The sequence below is a fragment of the Triturus cristatus genome, chromosome 5_1, assembly GCF_964204655.1.
Source record: "Triturus cristatus chromosome 5_1, aTriCri1.1, whole genome shotgun sequence".
NCBI lineage: Eukaryota > Metazoa > Chordata > Amphibia > Caudata > Salamandridae > Triturus > Triturus cristatus.
The window spans coordinates 39,298,385-39,321,094 of NC_140587.1; the positions used below are offsets into that span (position 1 = coordinate 39,298,385).

Here is a 22,710-nt window from a genome sequence, read left to right on the forward strand (position 1 = left end):
GAAATTAAAAACACAGTGTATTTGAAGCCCAAATGGGTATATTGAAATAATTTATCTCTGCCTGCTCGGGTCTCCAGAGCTCCCGGATGCATCTGTTCCTGTCCCCATAAAACTGTCTCTGTTAATTGTCTCTGTGCAGTGAGGGGTGCAACAAGCACCCCAGCAGCAGCCCCTGAGGTGAAGGGACACTAGGGCTCGTGGGAGAACGAGGCAGGGGCCCGAGGGAGGGGGTGCTGCTGGGTATGGAAGGTGAGCACTGAGCAGGCAGCAGAGAGACGCCGCGCTGTGTTTATCTGCAGGGCTCAGTATCTTTAGCTGTAAGGGTGACCTGTCCCGTCTCAAGATGGCGCCGGAAGAAGCTTTCAAGCGCTGCATCTGACCCCTGGAGTCCTGGGGGGACGGCCATCTTTAAACGGGATACTGCGTGGAGTGTCACTATCTCTTTCAGTCCGCTCTTCATCTCTACTCTGTTATCTGCTCCACGTGACTGTATCTTCCAACAGACAGTTCTGGGTTTGGTTCTTCTGGGGGTGTCTCTGGACCCTGCAGCTCCTGCGGTCAGTGCTCTGCTTCAACCGTGGCTCAGTCCTCCTGCAGGCAGCGCTCACCTGCTTCATGTACACGGCTTCTAAGCGCTCGTGTATCCTCGGTGCTGCTATGACTAGTCTGTGCTGCCGCCTCCCCCTTTAACCAATCACGGGAGAGCCGGACCAGAATGGAGACCGTTCAGTTCTGCTCCGGCATGTATTGAGGCTATCTCCTGTTGGATATCCGCTCAGACTAAGACTATGAAGAGTGTCTCGCGAAGGTAATGGTTTTTTTTTTCAAACTGGTTTTTGGCACAGTCCTATAGCATGCATCGAAAAATTTGATTGGAATGATTTCAAGCCAGAACAGACTGTGGTGGTTTCAATTCTGGTCCGGCGCTCGTGATAGGCCGGGAATGTGAACGGCGGACGGAAAACGCTGTTGATGATCAGAATGTCTTCGTCTCCGTCTTTTGGGCGGATACCCCGCGGAAGGTCTCCTCATTGGCCACACTACTGAGCCAATGAGAAAGAGCGTCTCACGGTGGCATAAGTGTCTCACGGAGGTCACGGTGGTTTTAGCAAAGGGTTTGTAGAAGGTTCCGAGGGGTATATGTTCGAGTATCTGATTGGAGGAATACAAGCCAGAGCAGGACGGTCTCGTTTCTTGTCCGCCTCTCCCATTAGCCAGGATAAAGGAGAATTAAGGTTAGTCGGAAGTGGTGACCTCATTAAAATAAGTATCGGGCAGTTCTGAAGAGAACGGATGCCCTGAGGTGTGAATAAGATTGCAAATTGTACAATAGCACTGCTGAAAAGGGCAGTGGTACCCAAATGTGTGTATTTCTTTCAGAATATCCCTTTCTTGTGTCAGTGCGAATATTTTCATGTACATGAAATAGATTGATGAGGCTTGGAGAAGAGTTAAGGCCAGTTTGGGACACCATTCTGAAGCCTTATTCCATGGGTAGACTAACAGTGCCCGACTTTTCAGATAAATTTTCGAGTGCGACAGGTACATTATGCATCCTGCTGGTTTGAGAAAGCAGAGATTCGTTCATGTGCCCTGATAGAAAAAGCACTGGCTTCTCTGTAGGAGTCACTGGGAGTACAATAGGTAAAGTTTTGTTGGCGAGGAGATAAATAATTTCCCAATGATTAGTTGAGTTGAGTTGTGTGTCGACCGTCTTGAAGTGTCCGTCATGTTTGAACAAAGATACCTCCCTCTACTTCGGAAACTTGAAATAACACATTATTGGGGATTTTGTCATTGAGGGCAGGTTTTTATTGCTAGATCAGTTCAACAACAGAGGGGGATGAGAGATCCTGGATATTTTTCTAACCTGCCCTTGTTTTGCCACCTTTCCCCATACAACCTGCAATGTATGAGGTTTTGGATAAGGCCATTATTATGAAAAAGCCAGACAAAATTGTTTCTTTACTTTATCATCATCAATTTTGTTTCATTTTACAAATGTAAGCCATACAATTATAAAATGCATGACACAGGTCTTATAAAAGCACAAGAAAATCAGAAACATATAAAAGGAATAAAAGTTATATCAACACCAATTACGAAAAAGGAATTCATTTGGCGGTGGAGCTTGCCTGGCTCGAAGATGGTTGCCTTTTAGGTGTGCTCCTTCCACCGTTCACCTGTCCTTAATAATCCTTGTGCCTAATCCCAGCAATTCCCACCTGAATCAACCTATCAAACTCTGCACTTTCCGATTCCGGGCCAAGAATGAAGTTTCAGGTGCCTGGGAGCGGCTAAGGAGCGACCTGTGGCCTGCATCGAGGCTGGGTCTCCACATCTGTAGGCAGTGTGCCAGAGACTGTGCTGCTGCCTGTTTCCCATGGGCTTTTCTGTGCCCGGGGCTTGACTGGAGGAATCTTTTGGCGTGGTCCAGAGAGGCCGTGCTGCCGGGGGGACACTTGTGGGCTGGAGGACTGCAGCCGATGACCGATGTGCAGTGAGGCGGGGATGCCGGGGGCCTGGCAGCACGAGGGACAAAGCCGCGGCCTAGTGACTGGACTCAGCCTGGCAAAACAGAGGCTGTGCATCAGAGTGTGGTGGACAGCTGCTGTATACTGCTAGTCCCTGCTGCGCCCATGGCCCTGTGGACCTTCTGGACACCAGCTGTGGTCCCGCCGACCCTGACTACTACTGTGACTGACCATGCACTGTGGTCTCTGGATGTGGCGGTTACACGCTCGCCTGAGCTTCATGGTGAGTATGGGCCTTCGATTGTCTGAGCGATGGAAGGGAACTGATGGGTGTTCCTCAGGCCTGACTGATCTTATGCGACGTCTCTTGCCCCTAGTGGTGCAGTGGCAGTGCGGCACTCGGCCACATGATTATTCAGTTGCCGGCTCAGATACAGTCGCATATCCTGCAAAGGAGCCCCCCTGGACCAAGGTGAGCGAGTGTCTGATAGCCACAATTTCTAATGAAGCCCCATGCTACATCTGTGCTTTATGACTGGATGTGCGGGCCGAAGAGGAGGGAAGATGCAGCCCGGGGGTGGGGGGCACAATTAAAGGACAGAGCTTCACTTGACTAGTGCAAGCGGATGGCAACTTGGCGGATGGTGCAACTGGGTAACCTGATCACATGGAGGAGTGCACTGAGGATTCTGCTCTGGACTGATCTGCCCCAATACCCCCCTGAGGCCTGCCCAATTTGCGGGTCCCGCTAATTGACTCTGCGTGACCTCTGTGGCGTGTTCTTGTTTGGTGCTGGCTATTTCGCATAGTATTAAGCGGCGTGTCACAGAGCGCCATTCTGATTGAACAGGGGGTCTGGTTAGCTCATCGCTCTTTTCTCTTTCACACTGTCAGTTCGGTATGTGTGAACAATTTATGAACATGGTCCAGGCTAACTACGCAATTCCACCATCACTCTTTTCAATAAATTGAGTGGGCTTAGACTTCTTTACATTAGAGCGGGGTACTTGTCAGGGGTGTTTGCCCTCACCACCTTTATTCGCCTTTAGTATCGAGCCCCTTGCAGCTAAGGTGAGAGATGATAAAAGCAATTCAGGGTCTCTCATTTAGTTCTATTATCCTCAAAACTTTGCTATTTGCAGATGATGTGCTACTTTCCCTAACTAATCCCTTGACTTCCCTGGCGGCTTTACAGCAGGAACTGGCACTTTATGAGATAGTAGCAGGTTATCGTATTAACATCATATATCCTTCCTTCTGGACCTGACTCTACCCCCTTCTGACATGTAGACACTAGCAGGCTCTACCCCTTTCCAATGGGTTAAAAAAGATCTTACCTATTTGGGAATTAGAATCACTCCCAAGATTTCCAATTTATATTGGACCAATTACCCCTACTTCTTCAACAACTTAAAGCTGATCTTTAAAGGTGTGCTCCCATGTACCTATCATGGCTTGGCTATATCTATGCAATCAATCAATCAATCAAATAGCCTTTATTTCGACAATGTCATAAAAGGGTACATAGACAATATAAAACAACACTTTTCAGAATTCATAATTAACACCAAAAAAGAAAAAATTACATCTCATTGCATGTTACTTAAAACCATCTGAATCAAAATTCATTATTTCCATGAAATTCAATTTGCTACAGCTGAACATTGGATGTCAACTAATTTGCACCGCTTAAACCACATGGCTGAGAGATATTTGCAAATTGCAAATACTGTAGGGCCCGCTGTGTCTGACTTTAGAATTCTATAGGCGTGTTGGTATTGCTTAAAGGCCAAGTTTCTACACAGTGGTACCAGACAATATCTCCTGGAATTCATATATGCAGGACAGAAAAAAAGACATGGAGTTCATCCTCCACACCACAGGTACAGCCCGGGCATGACATATCCGGGGATACTGACCACTTACTAGTGAAGACTTTAAGCAGAAGGGTGCCAAGTCTCCACTGGATGTAAAGTTTCCTGGCAAAAATTGGATATACAGTATCCATAAAGTTTTCGAAGCCATAGCAAGTTTTAAAGTCAAGGAAAGAAGTGGTTAGTGAGCCCAGTGTTACGGCACAAAACGTGGAACTAAATCTGTGCTCCTTATAAATCCTAGTAAGGTTTTTTCGCAAGATCTCACTAAACGCTTTTTTTGGGTCTTCCCACATGATTTCTAGGCCAATTTTCGTCAGTTCCTGCTTAATGAATACTAGCCAACGGATCTTTCTTGCCTTATTATAGGCAAGTAACTGTTTTAGTTCCTCCCTATAATTGGATAGTTCAGGCATTGACCAGAGTCTGTGCCAAAACATTAAGGGTTTGATCCCTAATTCATCTTCGATTGGATTTAATCCCAAATCCAACCTTAGGGGTAGGGTAGGTGTACTTTGCGGGAGGGACAGCAATTGTCGCATAAATTTGGTTTCCATTTTGGCAATTGCTGTTACTTTCGTGTGACCCCACAACTCCCCGCCCTAGAGGACTGCTGCTCTTGCTTGTACTTTGTATATCTCAAGGGCGGGGCTCACTGGCTTCAATGATTAAGTATTTGACGCCTTGAGTATACCATCCGTCAGCTGTGCAAGTTTTAGTTGGGATTTAGCAATTTGGGGTCCCCATGACATATTTTCTTGTACTAAAACCCCAAGGTAGGTGAAGGTAGTTACCCTTTCCAGGTTCCCTTTGCCCAAGGTCGGGGTCGAACGTGTGGATGACGCGGGATTAAATATCATGTATTTGGTTTTGTCGGCATTAATCTCTAGTCCTCGCAGACTACAGAAATCCCGAAAGCCGTCCAATATCCGTTGAATCCCCATAGGGGACTTGGAGAGCAAGAGGGTATCGTCGGCAAACATGATTGCAGGTATCCTCCTGCCCGCCAATAGCGGAGCATCATTGTTTGGCACCTCGTTCAGAAGCGGGATTAGGTCATTAACATATAGGCAGAAGAGGGTTGGGGCCAATACACAGCCCTGTCTCACCCCTCTTCTGACCGGTAACCTAGGGGACAGTGCGCCATTCCTCCCACACCTGACCTGGGCAAAGTTCTCGTCATGGAGCCTCGTTAGGATGTTCAAAGTTTGCGGTGGCACACCCAAGTCCCGGAGCACAGCCCACAGTTTCCTCTGTGGTACAAGGTCAAATGCGGATCGAAGGTCCACAAAGACCATATATAAGCTGCCTCCCTCCATCTTGACAGTTTTCCAGTATAAAAGGAGCAGCCGGAAAATCTGGTCCATGGTTGAAGTATTCTTTCGGAACCCCGCCTGGAAGGGACTCAGGACAGCATGGTCCTCCGTCCACTCCAGGTGGTTCAGAACAAGTCGGGCAAAGATTTTTTGTGGGACGTCAATAAGGCTGATAGGCCTGTAGTTGGCTGGAAGCAGAGGAGAACCCTTCTTAAAAATCGGGACTATCTCCGCTCCCAGCCAAGTACAGGGAATCTCCATACCGCCCAGTATGGCGTTGAACAAAACAAGGAAATAAGGACCCCATATCCCAGGTTGCTGCCTAAAAAGATTGCCGGGGAGTTTGTCAAGCCCCGGGTCTTTCCTGCTGTCTTACCAAAGTTTCTATATCTTTTTCAGGTACTTCCAATTGGAATAGACCGGGAGTGTTTTTCCACGCTCTGCTTTCTGGTGACCAGCTTTATCTGGCGGGATCGCAGAGCCTAACTCCCTTATAAAATATTGCACTTTCCCTCATTCTATAGGGTGGCACAGCTAAGAGTGATATCCGAATGGTGCCTGAGACAATCGGATAAACACTCACTGCACATGGATCGGGCAGTGGTAGGCCACTATGTCTCAGACATTTTATGGAAAACAAAAGCAGACAACCCCCTAATGCATACCTACAAAAATGACCCTTGTCCCGAGGGTCTACCAGTCCTGTAGTGGTTCCCCAGTGGTTCTGATTTCCAGCCCATCAAGGGGTTTACGCCCGCAGCCTCTTCACAATGCCCCCCCCCCCTTTCAACATGACAGGACCGGTAAGCGGATTCCAGACGTCAAAAGGCACCCCTGCAGTCTCCGACCCTCTGTCCTGGTGACCCAATTCCGAAGTGTCTTGACGTCGAGGGACATCCCTACTTACTTGCTCAGCTGTTGGTTCCTCCCGGAAGACTTCCTGGACGAAGCCTACAGCTGAAATCCAAAGACCACATCGGCCATAGGATTGCATTGGGCTCCAGACAGCATCTGAGCACCCTGCACCCGGCCGCCCCTGTGCCACTGGTGGTGTAGTGTTGGTGCTAACTTGGGACCCCCTTTGCCATCACCTTATCCCTAGGAGCTTGTCTCCCAAAATTGAGTGGCCCGCCCCGTGATTAGCCACCAACCGAGGTGCTCCCTAGCCCCATTGGCTAACCTTGGCACCCTGCACTCTGCACCTGTCTGCCCTTGTGCTGCTAGTGGTGCACCTGGAGTGCTAACCTGAACCTTGGCAAACCTTGGTTCTACCATCCAAAACTCAGTTCCCAAGACCGTTTACTTACCTGCAAACCTAACACTTAATTTTTTTCCTTAGGATTGTATGGTGGGTTTCTCTCTGAAAAATATTCTGTCTTGACCCTGTCTTGTACTGTAACAAAGTAACTTAGTGTCTTCAAGTGAGTTAACCTGCTTCCTGGTGAACTGTAATGCCTATACGGTGTCATTAGAAGTGGCGGTCGTCACAGACCGGGGGTGGAGGTGTGGGGGTTTAACAAATATTAATAAACACTTACCTGATGCCGCGTCTCTCCTCCGTCTCTCCATCACCGTCTCTCCCCGGGGGCCAGAACAGGAAGCAGCCAGGGTCCCTATAGTCGATCACAATACTGCAATACAGCGTTGTGATTGGTTTGAGCACCGTGGTTCAGCGCTTAAGACAGGAAATGGGAGCCTGGGCATGTTCTCCAAGCGGGCTGTATTGCAGCCTGCGAGGAGAACATGTAAAGTGTGCATGAATGTTTGGCCGTCCCAAAACCACTCCTCCCCCTGCTCCTCTGTCATCAGAGCAGCCCGCCCGCCCCGCCCGCACACTTGCCACATCAGGAAAACATAAAATGATAATAACCTTGAGTTATTATAATTTTATCTTTCCTTTCCTTCACTGCTTCAAAGTGGTGGGCTGATGCTCCTCCGCCTTAGTGGAGGAGACGCCGCTGGGTATTAGTTTGGATTACCCTAAACTAGAATAGTAACTGGAAAGTAATTCAAAGTACTCACAAGTATTTTAAAGAGCTTACAACCCATTTCTTCTACTGCAAAGTAACTTGTTTGCTTCTACAAAACCAGTACTCGCTGTATCTTGAAGAGAGTTCTTGTATTGAAAGTAGCACTTACCTACTACTGAGTAAAGCTTGGTTCTAGTAATAAAAATAACAAAGTAACACCTTTTTATACAAACAATTGATTTTGACTCAATCTGCTGAGTGTGTGGCTTCATTTCTTGCCGTAGTGTGTACACCAAACGCTTAACTCTACCCTCTGATAATCCTGACTGCTCAACCACAATACCACAAAAGAGAGTAAGGTATTATCTACTTTAGCCTCTGCTATACCTCTGGGGATCCAATGGACTCTGTGCACACTGTACCTTACTTTGGCATTGTATATACAGAGCAGACTTCCTACACTGTGAAGTCAAAGAAAGTATAAATCTGGTGCCTCTCAAGGCAAATTCTTCCCTCCACAGAAGAACCAGGCCGCTCACTCAACAGAAAGGGGGCATCAGTGGCTCAACTAAAGAGATTTATGAAGGGTTAAAGCAGCATACCACCATTTGTTCCTGTTGTAGTTCTTACCTCACTCATCGACCAGCATAGCAGGACAAAGCTCTCTTCCTTTGAGGTGCTCTAAGTTGTTGTTCCGTTCTTACATTTAAACGACTCATAAGGTCCCCTGTAAACCAAGGTCAGCAAGAAATCCCACTTGGAAAGTACGCAATATTTCTTTCAATGAACTTCTGTAACTGGACTAGGACAAGGTTCTCCAGAATTTATGGCTGTCGTGAGACATCACCTGCACTAATTGAAAGTTACATTTTTATTTGTTTAACATGGGCATTCCCATAGTAGGGTTTCCTGCTAGCAACTATTAAGTAGTTTAAAAGGTGGGGCATGGCCTGGGAACATGGCAGACAGGACGCGATCCCCTGAGATACCGGCCAGCCCAATCTAATAATTCTCTAAATCCTACACGATCTTGCTGCATTCTGGTCTCCCAAACATGGCAGCCTTTGCTGTGACTAGATGCAGCCCAACAGTCGCCTGCGGCCCGCTCTCCTTATGCAAAAATGAAGCAGAGGACATGACTTTGTGAGTGCAGCCTACCGAGGACTGGGCCTGCGCGGTGCGGTGGCCCACTAAGACAAAGCATTTACTTCAGTGGCTGCCTGCCAAGTGGGGGTCCCTGAATGTTCAGCCCCCTGTCCTCCTGCAGATTCAGGTGCATGGCTGAGCCCTTTCATGGCAGTGGCGGACTTCAGGTTGCTTCCCAACAAGAACTGTACAGCGGTCTGGAGTGAGAGTTAGAGCCAGGCGGTGCCTTGGTGGAAGTGAGCAGCGGCCCATCATCCCTTGGGTGCACCGAGCACTCCACGTCTGTGCGCCTGCAGACGTTTCCCAGGTGGGTTCTCTGGCCTCTCCGGGGTTTCCCTCTGACATCAGGGGCCAGACTCCTGCTGCAACAAAGTGACCCGTCCAGAAGATATAGCCACTGTAGCCCTCAGCGCTGACAGCATAAAGTTGATGTCACACCGGGCTTTGTGAGTCGAGAATGATGCTGAGTGTGCATGCATGCATGGTCCGTGGGTTGGTGGGGTTGCCAAGAGCAGTGGACCATCCGGTGTTATCCCATGCAGAGAGGGTTGGTCCGAGGACGAGGACTTCTGTCTTCTCCGAGATGAGCTTCAGACAGCTGCTGCTCATCCAGGATGCAAAGTCTTTCATTTCTTCCTGGAAGCTGAGCCTGTTGATGACAGGTTCCTTCATGAGGGAGAGGATGAGCTGAGTGTCGTCGGCATAGAATACTCCGCAGCTGATCTCTGTGGGTTCAGAGAGGAAAGGCGGGAGTCTGATTCTTTGGGTTCGACCGGTGAGGAAGGAGCAGATCCAGTCGATGGCGGTTCCCCATATATCGGCATCATGGAGCCTGGCAGTGAGAGTGAGTGGGAGACAGTGTTGAAGGCTTCAGTGAGGGTGCGGATGTCGTCTGTGTCAGCGTGCAGGGCGGTCTTGGTGCTGTGGTTGCTGCGGAAGCCGGATTGAGAAGCGACGAGGATGGAGGATGAAGTTGGCTTTGATGAAGTTCATGAGCTGGATGTTGACGATCTTCTTGGTGACTTTAGCTGCGAAGGGGAGGAGAGATATGGGTCTGTAGTTTTTTAGGTCTTCCGGTTCTGCGGTGGGCTTCTTGAGGAGGGGCATGACTTCTGCACGTTTCCAGTCATTGGGGACTGTGCCAGATTCAAAGGTATTGTTGATGGTGCGTTGAAGCTTGGTGCTACGGCTGCGGCCAGTAGGGGTTGTTTGGGCTCCTTAGTGAATGCTCTTCATGGTCGTGGCAACACAGAGTAGTCTGGAGGATCTTGAGGTCACACACCTAGCTCATTTTCTGTCTGATCACTCTCCTGTCACTTGTAGGGTAGCCTGGGGGGTCCAATGCAAGGTGCTAGGTCGTGGAGGAAGCAGGTAGACATCTGTGTGGACCCAGAGGGACGAGAGGCCTTGTCTCCTTTACTCACCGGTTACATGGAGTCGAACTGGGGCTCCACAACACTTGGATCCATGTAATGGGAGGCCCTTAAAGCAGTATTGAGGGGTACCTGCTGGGGTCTCACATATGGGGTGCGCCGGCAAGTACAGGTGGAGCTTCTTAGGGAAGAAGCTGAACTGGCACGGGCGCAGGCAGATGCACCGAGCTGTCGTGAATCACATAGGGAAAAACGTGGTCTGCCTACGAATAGAAGACGTATTGGACAGGTTAGATAATTATATACTAAAACAGTACCGACAGAGACTGCACTGGGGGTCGGGGTTGACACGTCGGGTAGGATCTTGTCCTGGATCCTGCACAGGGAAAATGTCCCTGCACTTGTGAAACACTTGACAAAACCTGAGGTTGCTAGGGTGCCATCGAGGGCAGATATAATTCAGTCCTTCATTCAGCATCTACAGTATGAATACACTGCAAGACCCGGGCATCTACACACAATACACTCCATTTTTGGAGGGTCTGGAAATCCTAAAACTCAGACCATTGAGGGCAGTAGCCCTAGATGCCTGCCTAAACTTGGAGGCGCTCAGGATCGCATTACACACTCTCCCACGGTCGAAGACACTGGGGAAGACGTCTTCCAATCGCAATATCATCAGACATTGTCAGTGCCATTAACTCAGAGGAATACCTGGAGGCACGTGACAGTGGGGGGTGATCTGCATGCTCCTCAAACCGGTGAAGATGAGGCTGCCTGGGCTGCATACAAGCCCCTCACAATAAACCATTTTTGATGTGAATGTACTTTTTGGTGCTCAACTGACAGCTCACATGACCCATCTGGTGCATAAATCCAAGCGTGGATTCCTACTTGGATGTAACACTGAGGTGAATCTGACACAATTCACCCATGTGCTCCATGAGGTACAGGGCCATGACGAGGAGATGGCGCTTGTTGCTATCGACTTGGAGAAGGCCTTCGACACAGTTTACTGGGCTACCTACTTGAGATATTGCGAGTCTTGGGATGCGGTCCACAGTTTCGAGGATGGGTTTGCCTACTCTACACTGAGCTGAGAGCTAGAGTGCATGTGTGGCGAGGTCGCACGGAGGCATGGGCATTGGGATGTGGATGAAACAGGATTGCCCACTTCTCGCCACTCCTGTTTGAGCTTGCAATAAAGTCTTTGGCGAAATGGACACTGCTGTATAGGGCATATGATCGGGAGACACCCTACACATTATTTCACTCTAAGAAGATGATGCTCTGTTTTATCTATCCTTCTTCTGCATTGCTGTGCTGATAACTACTTCAGCTCTTAGATGGCTTCAGGATTTTTTCAGGCTTTGACTCAATCGTACCGAGTCCCTGCTGTTCCCACTCGCCTAGTTGGCTGTGATTCCACCTGAGCGATTGCCTACTATGGGCCTGCATTGGGAGATGTCTCAGTTCGGATACCTGGTGATCAAAGTGGCACATACCAGGACACTGCCACTTAGTCTTAATGCCGACAGGGTTGTGAAGGGACTGAAGTCGTCCGTGGTCTTTTGGATCACATTGCCCCTCACATTTTACACCTCAACCCCAGCCTTGGTGTCCTCCATAACCTTGGGGATTCCAACCAAAACCATTTCAGCCATCGTTCTTTGGAGAACACCCAAATCAGCCTTCTTTTTTTGGGCAGGCGCGAGGAGGCAGAACAAGAAGAAGAAACAGCCGGCCCTTCCCGGACACACAGCGGGATCCACAGAGACCCCATGTACAATGGGATCTGACAATCGAGCAGCGAGTGACACACAGCATGGCCAAGGATCCAGTGCCAACGGCCAGCACTGTCCCGACATCATCGTGAACCACAGCAGCAGACCTCTAACTCCTTTGGAATCACAGGTGGTGAACAAGACTTGGCTTTGTACCCACGCATTTGGGTGATGACTTTACCACCCACAACCCAACTTTTCCGCAAGATCAGATTGAACTTCTTCTTTAGAAAACAGGAAGAAAATGAAAGACTAGGCATAGAGTAAAACACAGGACTACGCAACAGGTCTACCTTCAATCCATCGCTACACTTGCTTCCAACAGAAGTAGCCACCTTCGGGAAGGCAGTCTTGAAGGATTTTGAGAATCAGAAAACCAATGCCTGATTTCCCTTCATGAACATCACGAAAGAAGAACTTCGAAGCCTACATGGACTACGGAGAGATGACCAAGTTATTGTGAAGCCAGCGGACAAAGATGGTGCCATTGTTGTCTTGGACTGCACACAATACCATGCCAACTCTCAGAAAATAGACATTACACCAAACTCGGGGCAGACCTGACCCTCAAGCTACAGAAAATAATTAAATGCCTAGCAAAACAGGGCGAAGAAGAGGGATGGATCACCAAAAATGAATGTGACTTCCTACAAATGAGAAATCCAAAAACACCATAATTTTATGTGCTTCCAAATTCCACAAGCCTCAGGGTGACCAGAATTTTAAAGCAAAAAAACGGAACATTTCACAAAAATAGAAGACGGACTATAATTTTACGTTAAGCGAGTGCACAGAATGACGGCGCTCCTCAGCAGAGAATTTCAAAACCAGCAGTAAGAACATACATAAGATGCAATTTTTAATCCCAGTAGCTTGCCTGTGAATTAATTGCTTTTTTGGAACAACTGCTAACTATCTCTGCTTTGTAAAACATAAAAAAACACCTCCCCCCGTTTTAACCGGGACATGAGCAGAATTTATCAAAATCTGCCCGGACAGCTGGTGAAAAACGGGGACTGTCCTGGCAAATCTGGGACACCTGGTCACCCTAACAAGCCCACAAGACCACCACCGGGAAGACCCAGAGTCTCAGGGATTGAGTCTGTCCTTGAGCCCGTCTCCCAATTTGTGGATAGTTTTCTTCGACCGTATGTAGCGAAGATGCCATCTTACCTGCAAGACACTAAGCATGTGCTAAACATCATCAAAGAGATGGCCTTGATCCTGATGTTCATTATCTTGCTTCATTTGATGTAGTCTCTTTCTATACGAATATACCTCAGGATGATGCCTTAACCACGATTAGGACACTCCTTGATGAGAGACCGTAAGATGAGATGACACCGACATGCATTCATTATGGAACTGGCAACACTAGCCATGAAAGAAAATGTCTTTAAATACCAGGAGTCCCTCTTGTAGCAAACGTCTGGCACTTCCATGGGCAGTACGTTTGTGCCAAGCATTGCAAATCTCTATATGCACCAGTTTGAAACCTCGCACATCTACCCTCTGGAGAACCCATACAAACATAACTTTGCAGTATGGAAGAGGTACACATAGACGATATTCTGGTCATATAGAAGGGTGACATCCTCTGCCTTGACAGTTTTGCGGAATGGCTCAATACAAGAAATAACAACCTACGTTTCATGTATGAGTACTGTTACAAAAGAACAAGGGAACCCAATTTGCAATTGGTCAGGGACCTTGGGTGCGTTACTATTTCTAAAAACAATGGTCCCTAGACGATTGATACTTTGTGAATCAAATATAGACACAATCAGTACTATATTCTCTGTTCAGCCGGACAGGTTTTTAATGTGAAAATAATTGTATAACATACAATATAGAGAAAATCCAAGTGGGACACAACCAGTGTCCTACTTACACGAACAAACAACATGAAGGAAAGGGTTCAGGCAAGGGGGAACGTGTCTATATACAATAAGAAGAATAGGTCAGACTTATTGACTTTGAAACACCATTGCATATTAGGCATCACAGTTACTATATGCATATGGTGTACATTATGTCGACGACGTTTCGATCCCTAAAAGAAATCGTGGGATCATCTTCAGGACATTTGATTAGCATGCCTGTGTACATGAAGCAAATATTGCTATGTATGCGTAAACCATAGAGAAATTGGAGAAAAAATGGGGAGAAAGCAAAAGGGAACATAAGATTAAAATGGCATTTTGTAAGACCATACAATCCTCAAAGGAATACATGATATAAGGCGAGAAGTGTACCTAGTTGAAGGAGTGAAGAAGGGGGGGAATGGGTATGAAAGGAGGTAAGTGAGGCCTACAGATCGTGCTGCTTATCCATCATTGATAGAAGTAATTACCACGAATTTGGCGCAGTGGTACGGCGATATTAAACAAGGGAGGAGTGAAGAAGAGGAAGAGTGATTAAAAGGAGCTACACTCCTGACGAAAATTTGCGAGGTGAGAAATGGCCATGTAGATGAAGATAGCTGGCCGTGCTGTTTAAACAAGGGCGGTAGTAGTATTGGACAGGCGGCGTGCGGCGGCCAATTGAATACATCGTCTATATACCGCTTCCACAGGGCTATGCCACTGTGGAAGGGATTCGTTGGGGTAAGGATACGTCCATAGAAGTGGTCATCGAAAAAAATACATTTTTGGTAAGACAGATTTCCAGGAGTTGCAGTATGAAAATGGTAGGGACTGCATGTGGGCGTGGGCGTCTGTTGAGAACCTGTTCAATTACTAGCATAGAGTCAATTAAGGGTATATTGGTGTAGAGCAGGGGTCTTCAAACTGTGGGGCGCGACCCCCAGGGGGGCCGTGGAGTGATGCAAAGGGGGTCGCGCCTTCCCAGTCACACTTCTGCCCAGGCCCAAGGGCTTCAGCCCCCCCCCCCCCCTTCCCCCGTCCTGTGTCTCAGCCCGGGCTGCTGCAGTGAAACTTGAGCTGCTGGGGGCTCAGCTGGGCAGTGTCTGGATTCCTATCTCCGGCACCCCCGTGTTTTTTCACAGGTCTTTAAAGACCATTTAACATGCCTTTGTAAACTGCTTACAGAGGCTTAGGTTTTTTTGCTGGTTCCAGTACCCCCTGGGTCCCCACTGTGCCTATTCCTTACATTTGTATTTTACATTCACTGCCGTAGTGTGAGAATGCATTTCATGGAAAGGAATACAAAGTTGGCTTCCTGGGGGCGCCGTGTGTGAAAGTTTGTTGTGCTTTTGAAGCACCTGCTGCAGCGTTCCTTTCCCCCCCCCCCCGCAATTACCAGGCCTCACATAAATGTCAAGATAACTCGTGTGATTAATTATCTTCCTGGAGAGAGATCAGAATGTTGTATAGTTGAGGTTTTGACTTGGGTGATGTTAGTGCAGAGGGTTAATATGCCTGCTGCAAAGAACGTGTACCAAGTAGATTACAGAGTGCGTAGGATATGAAGAGATCAGAAGGTTACTGCTTTCAAAAGAGACATCCTTTTGTTACTTGCAATTTATAACTTAAAGTCCTAATAGAGAATAGTGAGCTATTAACTTTCATCCTAGAACAGCATGCACACTACAAAGAATACATTATTAGACCATTGATTAATGTTGCAAAAAGGGTTAATTTGGCTAGAAATCAATTCTTATTATTAAATGAAACTCCCAACTATGTTGTTTCTTTTTCGACTCTGAGTTTGTGCTTCTCCACACCAAGCACTCTTGAACTATACTGCCTACCAGTATGGATGACATGTGACTCCTACACTTTTAGTCCTTTGGTTTATGTAACATTTCCTATACACTGATTTACACACTTATGATTGATTGTCTCTGTGTAATGTGTGTGTGATGCAAAGTGCTTGGACACCCTACACTGGTATGAGTGGCACTATATAACTAATTCAATTAATCTGAGAGTGTGGGGTTATGGAGACTTGGTCACTGTTAAAGGGTGCTAGTGAGAGAATCCGTGGTGTGGGTGGTCATTGTGGGGGGCACCAACAAACATGGTCGCACAGGGCACCACCAGCATTAAAGCCGGCCCTGGGAAGTATGCACAGATAAGCGCTGAAAATACCGCTTTAGGTGACTGTTTTTTTTTTGTACCGACTGGGCCACCAAAATAATCTGCTGGCAACCCTAACCATAGGACTGGAAGTTTGTTGCAGGATCAGCACATTATTTATTTCCTTCACCCTCGATTAATGCCGCAATAGTTTAACTTAGATCTTAAAGTCTACGCCCCGTCAATAACATGCTGAGTTACTTCATGGGTCTGGGAATGCACCCTGCATTCAGACAACTCATTCCTCATTCTCGCCCTTCATTGTCACACTCACCTTGCACTCACAGCGATCACAATGCACTCACACTGATCACCATGCACTTGCACCATTCACCCGCTCACCTTGCACTCACAGCGATCACAATGCACTCACACTGATCACCATGCACTTGCACCATTCACCCGCTCACCTTGCACTCACAGTGATCACTCTGCACTCAAAATGCACTTGTCCTGCTCACACTATACCTCAACCTGCAGTCACACGAGTATACTACTCATCCTGCACTCATGTGACACTTCACTCACCTGTCCCCCTCACTACTCAATATGCAACTCACTCAAACAAGCCCATCAGTAATCATACATTCATTCATCCCATTCTGAACTTGCATCCGCACCCAAAATGAGAGAGGACAGCAAGGGAGTGAGAGAATTTGATTGAAGAGGTCAGGGATGAGGAGAAATGTGAATTGCCGAAGAGAAGTGTGGACACGCAAGAAGTGAGTGTGATCCAAAGGTGAGGGCTTCTATTAGAACAAAGGGGAGATGTGAAAGAGGAATGGGGGGACTGGAGAGGTGTAAGATACAAATAGACAAAAATTTGAATGAAGAGACGAGGTGAATGAGAAGTGCTGAGGGGCACGGGAGGTGACAGGGCCAGAGAGGCCATGAGATAAATGTGAGAGACTGTTAGAGATGAGGGCAGTGAAAGGACAGAATGGCAAGAGGTGATTAAAGGTGAAGTGAGAGGTTGAATGGGGAGAGTTCAGAAGCTGTAAAAAGGGGTGAAAGAAAATGACCTGCAAAGTGAGAGAGGGATCCGGGGTTAGGAGAGGAGAGAGGGATGGAAGGGAGGGGGTGAGAGGAAAGCTGCATGGGTAAAAGGCTTAACTCTACACAAAACCGCCAGGGTTTTAAGGGACCCCTGCTTCTTCCGGTCAGGGCCAGGTGAGCTTCTAATGTGGCAGCACGTATTGCTGCAGAGTGGAAGGCCCTTCACAAAGGTTGACTTGAAATCTTTCTGATGATAATTGCTGTATTTTGGTTATAAATGGGTACTGATTGGGTGAAATCTTTCCTCAGCGTTACTGTGTGTAACAAATATCAAAATAATGAAGCAATGCTATCCCAAAATACGCGGCATCACATAACCTTATTTACATTTTCATCCCACGCAATTTAGTCAACAGGTTTAGACATTTTTGTCAAGAGGGGGTCCTTACGCCTCAAAATGTTGACAGGGGGATCTCGGCATCCAAAAGTTTGAAGACCTCTGGTGTAGAGTGACTCTACATCCAACATGCATAATGTGTTGGATGTAGGGTCAAAAGGGTATTCCTCTATGAGGTTTATCATGGCCATACTGTCGCGTATGTAGCATTCTGTATCTGGTACGAAATCCTTAATGAAATGATCTACATACTGGCCCAATGGTTCCAGGATGGAGCCACACCCTGAAACTATAGGGTGACTGGGTGGTTTATCCTGATTTTTGTGGATTTTAGGGAGCTTATATATCACTGGTGTTCTTGGTGATTTGGTATTCAAGAATAGATGTTCTTTCTTGCTGTGGAACCCTGCTTCTAAGCCTTCATTTGTAACTTGAACAATGAGTTTCTGTATCTCTTTGGTAGGGTTAGTGGGAAGTCTGCAGTAATGGTCAGTATTGCTAAGTTGCCTTAGGATTTCGTTTTTGTATTCCTCCTTTTCTTGAAGCACAATTCCACCACCCTTGTCGGCAGGTTTAATTACAAGGGAGAGGTTCATTTTTAATTTAAAAAGTGCCAGTTTCTCATCAAGCGAAATATTGTACGGTACAAATGATGGTTGGCTTTCCAGCCGTGTGACATCATTAAGGACCAATTTTTCGAAAGTCAGGATTTCTCCCGGAATTATGTTAGAAGATGGTGAGAATGTGGAGGGAGGTCTAAAAGGGGTATTAGTGTTTATAAACAGGTTTGGGATTAAGTAGAAAATAGCTGTGTAGCCTTATTTTCCTGAAGAACCTGAGCAGTTCTGTTTGTAAATCTAGATAGTTTGGCTGAATAGTAGGCACGAAGGACAAGCCTTTACTCAATAGAGATTGTTCGCACCAAGATAGTTGGTGGGTGGTAAGGTTATAAATTGGTAATGTGGGACTGGATATTGGTACAACATTTTCTACTACCACTGGTAGTGCTGGCGTCGTGTGCATCGCTCGCCCGGGGGTTGGGCCATCGTTGCTGCTGCTTTACTCTTCCTCTCTTTGGGATTCCGCTTGGCCCGCCCTAAAAAAGGTTGCCTGTTGGACGTGCTAGGGCCTTCACATGGGTCAGAGCTATCTGAGGACTCAGCTGATGTATCGGAGTATCCAACTAGATTTTGTCGTTTATTGTAGCGGCCCCAGGGTCTCTGGTTTTGGGTGTTGCCGTAGGACCTATTGGTATAAAAGTCTTGCTCCAGTCTATGGATCTTGTCTATGGTTTTCTCTGCTTCCTCTAAAATCTTTTTAACCTCACTAGTCTGGTAGTTGTCTTTGATTTTCTTTTCCAAGTCAGTGATTTCTTCGGTGAGTTTGAGTTCCTCAGTAGCTATATCGATACCTAGCACCATCTAGTGCCTGGAGCAGGTGGTACCGATCTATAGCTAAACCCAGTAATGTATTTGGGATTGTCTGTGAATACCCCAGGGATATTACGGACTTGTAGCCCTGCCGGGATTGTGTTAGCCTTTAAATATTCAGTCAGCATATGTGTCATCAATTGAAGGCGGACACATTTATTTTTGCTTCTTTCTAACTGTTCCACTAATGGTGTGCTTTGATCTTCAAGGGAATCAATAGATTTGGAGAGCAGGGAAGGGCCCTCTAGAATCTTTTTGATGTAGTCATCAGAGTAGAGTGGTGTATGGTCAGACATGCCCTGTGTAAAGTGAGAAAAGGAGGTGAAGTGAGTACGGGGAGCGAGGAGAGTACCCACTTGCGGAGAAGGGGATAGAAGTGCGAGACCCTTGCAATCGGTAGATTGCGCTACATACTGTTACAAAAGAACAAGGGAACCCAATTTGCAATTGGTCAGGGACCTTTGGTGCGTTACTATTTCTAAAGCCAATGGTCCCTAGATGATCGATACTTTGTGAATCAAATATAGACCCAATCAGTACCATATTCTCTGTCCAGCCGGACAGGTTTTTAATATGCAAATAATTGTATGACATACAATAAAGAGAAAATCCAAGTGGGACACAACCAGCGTCCTACTTACATGAACAAACAACATGAAGGAAAGGGTTCAGGCAAGGGGGAACGTGTCTATATACAATAAGAAGAATAGGTCAGACTTATTGACGTTGAAACACCATTACATATTAGGCATCACAGTTACTATATGCATATGGTGTACATTATGTCGACGGCGTTTCGATCCCTAAAAGAAATAATGGGATCACCTTAAGGACATTTGATTAGCATGCCTGTGTACATGAAGCAATTATTGCTATGTATGCGTAAACCATAGAGAAATTGGAGAAAAAATGGGGAGAAAGCAAAAGGGAACAAGATTAAAATGGCATTTTGTAAGACCATACAATCGTCAAAGGAATTCATGATATAGGGCGAGAAGTGTACCTAGTTGAAGGAGTGAAGAAGGGGGGGAATGGGTATGAAAGGAGGTAAGTGAGGCCTACAGATCGTGCTGCTTATCCATCATTGATAGAAGTAATTAGCACGAATTTGGGGCAGTGGTACGGCGATATGTGATAAAGAAGGAGTGAAGAATAATGATGAGTAAGAACCAGAATTCGGCGCAGTGGTGCGGCGATATTAAATAAGGGAGGAGTGAAGAAGAAGAGTGATTAAAAGGAGCTACACTCCTGACGAAAATTTGCGAGGTGAGAAATGGCCATGTAGATGAAGATAGCTGGCCGTGCTGTTTAACCGAGGGCGGTAGTAGTATTGGACAGGCGGCGTGCGGCAGCCAATTGAAAAGTGAGTAAAAAGCCAACCATGAACCAATGGCAATAATAAGATTGGGCAGGCGGCGTGCGGCAGAATGGGCCGACAGAATCACCTGCAGTAGATGCAGTGAGGCCTGATTGACTCATCACGCTGATTAACCGGTGTGAAGTGCAAGGAGGACGAAGTGACGCGGCGCTAGTGGTGCTAATCTGCTAAATTGTTGGCTTACCAGATGGCATCAGAGAAGGACGGAATCCTTAAAATTAAGGAGTACAGAAGCCGCAAACTGAATGACAATGCGTGTCCGGGCTAGGAAGTAGCCTGGGAGTTAGCCAGAGCAGAAGCCTGAGAAACAAGGAATGGGATAATTAATCTCACCCCGGGGCGGGTGAGATTAATGGCCGTGCGGTGTGCTCAAGGGCACTTACCGTGAGTGAAAGGGAGATAGGTGTAGATGTCGGAACCGCTGCCGGATTGGGTTCTGTCGGGAAAATTGCACATGTTAAAATAGTGAATAATGGTGATGGGGCGTAAAAAGGAAGGGAAAGTGAACGCACGCTTACCAGGGTATTTTGGGGTGCCTGTGAACAAGCGGAGCCATTATTCTTCACTCGTTCTTTATCACATATCGCCGTACCACTGCACCAAATTCTTGCTAATTACTTCAATCAGCATGATCTGTAGGCCTCACTTAGCTCCTTTCATACCCATTCCCCCCCTTCTTCACTCCTTCAACTAGGTACACTTCTCGCCTTATATCATGTATTCCTTTGAGGATTGTATGGTCTTACAAAATGCCATTTTAATCTTATGTTCTCTTTTGCTTTCTCCCCATTTTTTCTCAAATTTGCCTATGGTTTACGCATACATAGCAATAATTGCGTCATGTACACAGGCATGCAAATCAAATGTCCTGAAGATGATCCCATGATTTCTTTTAGGGATCGAAACGACATCGACATAATGTACACCATATGCATATAGTAACTGTGATGCCTAATATGTAATGGTGTTTCAACGTCAATAAGTCTGACCTATTCTTCTTATTGTATATAGACACGTTCCCCCTTGCCTGAACCCTTTCCTTCATGTTGTTTGTTCGTGTAAGTAGGACGCTGGTTGTGTCCCACGTGGATTTTCTCTTTATTGTATGTTATACAATTATTTGCATATTAAAAACCGGTTCGGCTGGACCGAGAATATAGTACTGATTCGATCCTGTATGAGTACAGCAAAACCAAACTACCCTTCCTGGATTTACTGTTATATCCTAAAGACGGGGTTCTGTGCCCAGAACTGTATTGCAAACCTATGAAGAAAAACTCCCTGCTCGGTTATAACAGTTACCATCCACGTGCCCTCAGGAATAAGTTACCAATAGGGCAGTTCTTAAGACTGAGAAGAAATTGCAGTGAACTTACCAGGTATAAAGTACATGCGACTGCATTCAGAACCAACTTGCTGCAAAGGTCATATCCATCACACCTTGTCAGGCAAACTGAGAAAAGAGGTCGCAATAATAACAGGGAATCCATGCAAGAAACATATTCCAAACCACCTTCAGATCGCTTGGTATGTGTGTCGACATACATACACTTGTCAGACACAATCAAGAAGGTGATTGGAAAGAATTGGTACATTTTGAATGTAGGCAACAGGACACTACCAAAACCACTTTTTGCCATCAAGAGAAGCTGGAATATACGAAAATGGTTGTACACACCAGACCACTGTTGAACACTAAGAAACCGACACCACAACTTCTCTGGTCTCTCTCCTCCATCATAGGCCACTTTCATTGTTGTTCCTGTGCAGTTTACCCATACACACGCCCTACATAAGACATAGATATAGGGCTACGTACACAATGGAAGATTAAGAAACACACTAACTGTAACACAGAGGGAGTGATCTACCCCCTGAGATGTCCCTGTGACCTCATCTATGTGGGCATGACCACCCGCAAGGTTAAAAATAGGATCACAGAACATCGCAGCTCCATTCGATGTAAAAAAATGAACACCAAACTCACAAGACACTTTTTAGACAAAGGACACTCAGCCAACAACATTTTCTGGCTGGTCCTTGACAAACCCAACTAACCCACAGGCGTGGGCTCACTAGAGAGGGTACTCTTCCATAGAGAGCAGACATGGATCTTTCGTCTGAAAAGTGATAGCAAGGGACTTAATGATGATATCCCTTGGACGTCCCTTTCCAAGTAGTGAAGATTCTCTCTGTTGGGCCAGTGACACTCGGTGCCTGCTTCCTGCGTGGACTGACACAAACATATACCATTATGGTGCCCCTTTTGGCATTTTGCTCCTTGAGCTCCTTCTGATTATGAGACATATCGAGAGGTCTGCCCGTACTTCCCCCTGATTCGTGGTGAGGTTTCATATTGTCTAAACGGTTCCTGGCTCTTTATATTTTCTTGGGGTTGGAGCATATTGGAGTTCCTCTGGTGACTCCAGTTGTTGATTGCTATCCCTTGAGCATACCCAGATCCTGTTTTATGTTCCAGGATCGCAGTGGGATGTTCTTCCCATACCCCCTGGAGGGTGACACTACCACACT

At 46.7% G+C, this 22,710-nt stretch overlaps 1 pseudogene across 1 annotated transcript in view; it reads left to right on the top strand.

Moving 5' to 3' along the window:
- The first annotated feature begins 483 nt into the window (after positions 1–483).
- LOC146830101 (uncharacterized) overlaps positions 484–22,710 on the top strand; it is a 33,988-nt pseudogene continuing 11,761 nt past the window's right edge. The window contains exon 1 of the transcript XR_014961359.1: positions 484–808. The product of XR_014961359.1 is annotated as an uncharacterized LOC146830101 (transcript). The remainder of the gene's footprint in view (positions 809–22,710) is intronic.